We start from the raw sequence: 6000 nt of genomic DNA on the forward strand, positions 1-6000 counted from the left end.
ATAATTGGTCATTTCGTTATACATGTATTTCTTTTTATTTTGTTCTTGTATTATTTTGTGGCCCTTGATCTTATTTTTCACTTGAAAACCACCAATATGAGTTATTTATTTGAAAACAGTTTTTTCCTGGCTTTTAATTTATTAATCGTCCTGTACAGAAGGGAACTTTTGGTTGAAAAATAAATATTAAAAACCGCATTGACCACTCTTTTCTTCCTAAGTTTCAAGTTACAAACCATAATTTCTCACTGTTGAATTTGACCCTTTTCTAGTGGTACCTGTCGACTGTACTACATTATTTACTGAATAGATGAATGGTTGATTCTTAATCGGCCAAAATATGTTTTGGGTTGTTCAACGGTGAAATGCAAATCTCTATCTTTAATTCGTTAACCATCAGATTTTGGGATTATCCGAATTATAACGGTATTTTGTTGAATTGGGTTTCATTTTAAAATACCGAGTAATTGTTATCCTTCAATCAAAATGATGGAGTTATGAACATCTATGTAATGCAACTACATTGTATTAATCAATAATTGTAAATGTGCATGCATGCACTTCTCAAATAGCGATACCTTTTTTGCTAAAGGTTTAGTATTTGGAATGAACATTGATAAATTTTTTCTGCTTTGAAATATATTGATGAGCAGCCCTACGACAGTATGGGGTATAAAATTTTCGGGTCTTTTTGTTTAAGTGTAAGTCCGTTCGACCGTCCGTTTGTCCGTCCCTAATCAGGCTATAACATGGGTTTGCGTTAGTTTAAATTTATGGGATAATGAAGTCTATGCAGTCATGTTCACATCAACGCGATAAACTAAGTACACATGTTCATTATGATTCGAACGTTTTAAAAAAATATACGTTAAAAGTAAGGTTTTTACGCAGATTGTGTTATTCGCTGAACACAGAAATGCATTTGAAATATATGATAAATCATGGTTGTTATCCTATGGATATATAACAAACAGAAAGGATTCACGATTTTGTACCTTGGCGAGTTTCCAAAATCGACTAGAAACTTTGTATTGTACTTTTTACGTATGCCTTTGTATTTTCGTTTTGAAGATTTCCCGAAATCTGTGTTTGTTCTATACTTTTCAGAAAATCTTGTTATCATATAATCAGAAACAGCATCTTTGATAACCGATGTCTATTTTAAATAACCGGGTTACTATACTTGAATTAATTATCACGATCAATCTTGAAGCTGTAAATTACTAGCTATATTTTAAAATAACCGGGTTACAATTGAATTATCACAATCAAACCTGAAACTGAAAATAAAAATACATTTTTGAGAAATTGCGTTAATAGAACACTATATATTTTATTACACTGTCAATAAATCATTTAAGTAATTATTACGTTTAGTGAGAACTATATGTACGTTTTTCCATTCTGAGTAGATTGATGAATTTGATTGAAATTTGCATTTATAACTAACAAATAAAACCGCATAGATGGATTCCAATCGTCCTGATGGTGACAAATCGACAAGTAAAAAAGCCCACAAGGTAAATATTATCATGTATGAGTAACTATTCATATTTTTTGCCGTAACTGTTTGTCATTCGTTTTTGTATATTAAGGTATTTCGTATTTCTAATTACTTATTCGGAATATGATACATTCCTCTGAAAATATTGCATAAAAAATCATATACTTATTGAAGACAGCATAATTTGGCTATCCAAACTTGCCTGAGCGTACATGATGAATGTTATTGGAGATTTTGATACAGGTTTTGTTTATAGAGAAAACATAAAAATGTTTCACCTGAACCAAGTACATCTAAACGCAGTAAGCAGGACATTCACAGCGGGAACAAGAAAACAGACAGCAAGATTATTTATAAACGGGAGACAGACGTTCCAGTAGTGCCCAAATCAAAAAGTAAGTGGTACTTTGTGGAAGTATAAACAATATCTTATCTGAAATTCAAGTGAAGTTTCTCTATTGTCGTACACTTGAACATGTGGTTTCCAAATGAATGATTTTGTTTGTTCATCATTGAACGTGAGGTTGGTTGATTGCAAATCTTTGATTCTCTAGGTTAAATTCCTTGACTATTCTAAAGTCTGGGTGAATTAGATGTTGACATATTGTAAACAGTTTGTCTATTGATCAAGACTGTAAATTTACCAGTAGATGTCTTTTTGATTGAACTATTCCAGGTACGGAAGTTTTTATGAAGTTGGAACGTTTTTTAAAATTTATTTGGACTTTGAACAGATGAGAAAAGAATCAAACACTTTTGAAAACTGTAAAATACATCCTCTAGTAGAATATGAAAACAACACGTTATAAATTTTATGCGTCCGAACTTTTTCTGGATTTAGCTTCATCAGGAACGCTCAAAGCCGAATGTTTGAAAGCCAAGAAAGTGTAATAACCTAACAGTTTCAATTGACCCTGACTAGGGCAAGCCTCATCCATTGTGTTTAAAATTGACCAGTCTTTGATTTTTGTCGATGTAAGTTTGTGTCCTTTTCCTAAATGTGACATTTTGACTGAATGTGGGTTCGAATGGCGGGTAATGCATAACTTACAGGAGACTGTACCCCTGTCGACGCACCCGGTCTTCTTCAGTTTCTATTGCAGAAACTTGAATATATGCTTTTGAGATTGCGGTAATATTCACAGCAACAAAAGGTAAACACATTTTAAAAAAGTTTATTTTTGTTGATTATGAAATTATTAATGATATCTTAACTATAATGTTATGCATTCGTTTTTATATAATTTTGAAAAACAAAATGCTTGCTAAATATTCCCTTTCAAACATTTAGAAATTGCATATGTTTTTCGTTATTGTCTGACTTCAATGTTTTTCAAGTAAAATGATTATAACGAATACAGTTCATTCGTCTATTATCTCGTTTGGTTATGATTGTATGATAAAGGATAATATAATTTAAATACCAGTGTCATGTTTAATAGCCGTTTTGTAATTCAATATAATTTTTCATCAAGAAAAGAAAACCAAGACAGACGAAACACCCATCGTTGTGTACTTTGACCTTGAAACAACAGGTTTAGGTGTGTATTTTTTAGAATAAAAAAAGATTTTAAGATGCATTCTGATTAACAATGCAATATGATATTTGCAAAACGGAAATGATAAAAAGATAAAAAAAAGTTGGTAAATACAAATAAAAAATACCAACATCATGAGAATAAAATAAAGAAAAAAGAAGATAGGTCTACAGAATGAACAAACAAAAGATCCAATAAGCTCAAGAATGATAATGATGATGAACGTTCTTGAGGAAGTCTAAACATAAGACAAGTCAATTCAATGGAATTGACACTGAATATATACACCAATAATAACGAAGATGATAAATAGACAGACATAACGATATGAAATTATTAAGCGCACCTTCGAAAACATAGAAAATCTACCAAACGAAATTGTGTATAATCGAGCAAATGAAGTTAATCACATTATATTTTATAATTAAAACAATATACACCACTTCAAAAGGACTACGTCTTGTCCTATCTACTTCACACATTGAAAAATGACACCATTATAAGTTGACATTTTGTTAAAAAAAATATTCATATAAGATGCAAACACGTTAACTTTTTGTGTCTAATTTGGTTAAGTTTATTGTAAAACTCGTATTTCATTGGATTATACCCATATCTCGCATTATCTATACTTACAGTGTAAATTTTTCCAATTGTTGTATTTTCTATTATAGACGTCCAAAAAGAATCGTTGACCCAGATTGCAGCTCAATTCGAAGACCAAACTTTTAGTGTCTATATAAAGCCTAAAGGTCCAATTGGACGTTGGGCTTTGGAAAACACACATCTAAGTTATGACAGTAAATCATTTACCTTATACTATAAAGGTAAAAAGGTTACCAGCAAGGAACCGCAGGACGCATTGGAAGATTTCGTGGACTTTTTGAAGTCGTTCAGCAGACCAATAGTTTTAGCTGCACACTTCTGTCACCAATTTGATGCGCAGATTTTGTACAAGCAGTTAGTTGATCACCAACTATGGGAAGACTTCTCGTCTATTGTAAATGGTTTTGCGGACACTTGTCTGATGTTTCAAAAACTCAAACCATCCCTAAAATATCACAAGCTAGACGCACTCGCTTCAAAATTTTTACCAGCCGAAAGATATTCACTCCACAATGCCGTTGATGATACTAGAATTTTGAAGTCACTTGTAGAAAAACAAGGAAAGGAAAATATGTTGCGGAATGATTTTTTTCAAACGTGTCTTCAAACTAAACAATACTTTCCAAAAGGAAGAGCCATATTAAGGTGCAGGTGATTTTTTTTTACAGTTTATATATTATTCAATACGCATAAGTGTAAATATGATTAAAATAATATTATATATATTATTGAACACAAACCGTCAAACAGATTTTCTTTACTTTATACAATGCATATTTAATTGATAAACATAAGAGATGAAAATGATATGGAATCAATGAGTCAAATGGGTCAAAATATTATTAGTTCGATTCAGAGGAGTGACAACATTCTGCACACGACAGCTCTGGGTTGTATTTGTTAAAGATAAAAATAAACAAAAACACAACGATGGATAAACTTCAGTTTGCTTGTCTAAATCTACAAGTATATTCAATTATGTTTTAAAATAATGTTGTTTTTTTTACAAAAGTGTATTTATACTCATGAATAAAAGCAACACACGACACTGAATCTTTCCTAAATTTGGAATTTGAACAATTTTGTCATTAAAGATACTTTTGTAGAATTTTATGACATTGATGTGCATTGAGAGCGATTAATTTTCACTTTGTCGATTCTGATTTTTCCTAATTAGTCGTTTTCTTTTGTCATATTCACTATTAAAGTATAACCTTTCTTTAGCTTTGTACAAAAACAAAAATAAAAAGAATCCTAAACATATGCATGTAGATTAGATGAGTCTGGTGATGTGTTAATGCTTGTAAATTGGAGAATAAGTAATTTACTGAGAGTAGAGATAATTTATTTGTAACCTTAAAGATAAGATGTCAATAGCCCTTTCCTTGTTCTAGTTACAATAGAATGTCCTAATCATGGACAAAGGGAGTTATAGAGGAATAAAATTAAATAAAATAATATTTTAATTGTCAAGTCATGAAGTATTCTTAGAAATGTAATTTCTGTGACTACAACGTTTTCTAACTTTCATAACTGTCTTATTTAGACGTTGTATATTGTTTTGTCCATAGATAAACTTTTGTCTATAGGGTTTCTGTGTTTCCCTTTTTATGATTTTGTGTTAGGTTATACAATTTATATTTGTAACTGCATTTCTATTCTACAGCCCCTTTTTCATAAAAAAAGAATGAAACTATACAGTATGGAATTAGATGTTCAAACATTACGAACATTGATATACTCTTTTTCACCAACAGTATATTATTAGGCGATTTTTATTTGTGGATTTTGTGCTTTTTGTTTTACACGAAATTTGATTTTCAATTGTTATACACCATTATGTATTCAATAATACCGTTAACAAATGTTTTTCAATTTTAAGAAACCTTCAAAGGCCACTGTGATTCAATCAGTTATCATTTTACAATTGTAAACAACTATTAACGACTCAATATCAATCCAGGAAAAAAAAACAAGAACTAGGGAACTCAGTAATTTAAAGAAGGACCTACACCACCGTTCAACAACATGTTCAAAAGAAAACAAAACCGAAAAGAGAAATAAAATCTACAAAGCATAACATAGAAAAACCAATAATTTAACTATATGAAACCCCCAAAAAGTACAACTCAGATGCTCCAGAATGAAGTCTGCTAGAGGCATCCCTTATTATTCCTAATGAAACCGAAATGCCTAGGGTAATGCGTATAAGTTAAAATGTAATGCAAATGGAGATTAATGGTTAATGAAACTTGTTCGCGTTCATATGTGACACAGGTATTATGAAAGGGACATAACAACCTAAGAGTGTTTTATTTATTTAATTGGAACGAATAACCAATCATCTACAAT

At 30.7% G+C, this 6000-nt stretch overlaps 1 long non-coding RNA gene across 1 annotated transcript; it reads left to right on the forward strand.

The window, feature by feature from the left end:
• The first annotated feature begins 1341 nt into the window (after positions 1-1341).
• LOC127736711 (uncharacterized) lies at positions 1342-4561 on the forward strand. Its single transcript, XR_007999139.1, has 4 exons — positions 1342-1520; positions 1761-1899; positions 2980-3045; positions 3717-4561. It is a non-coding gene; the product is annotated as an uncharacterized LOC127736711 (long non-coding RNA).
• Positions 4562-6000: the final 1439 nt, after the last annotated feature.

This window comes from Mytilus californianus, unplaced genomic scaffold (assembly GCF_021869535.1).
Source record: "Mytilus californianus isolate M0D057914Y unplaced genomic scaffold, xbMytCali1.0.p SCAF_35, whole genome shotgun sequence".
In the NCBI taxonomy this organism is placed as follows: Eukaryota; Metazoa; Mollusca; class Bivalvia; order Mytilida; family Mytilidae; genus Mytilus; species Mytilus californianus.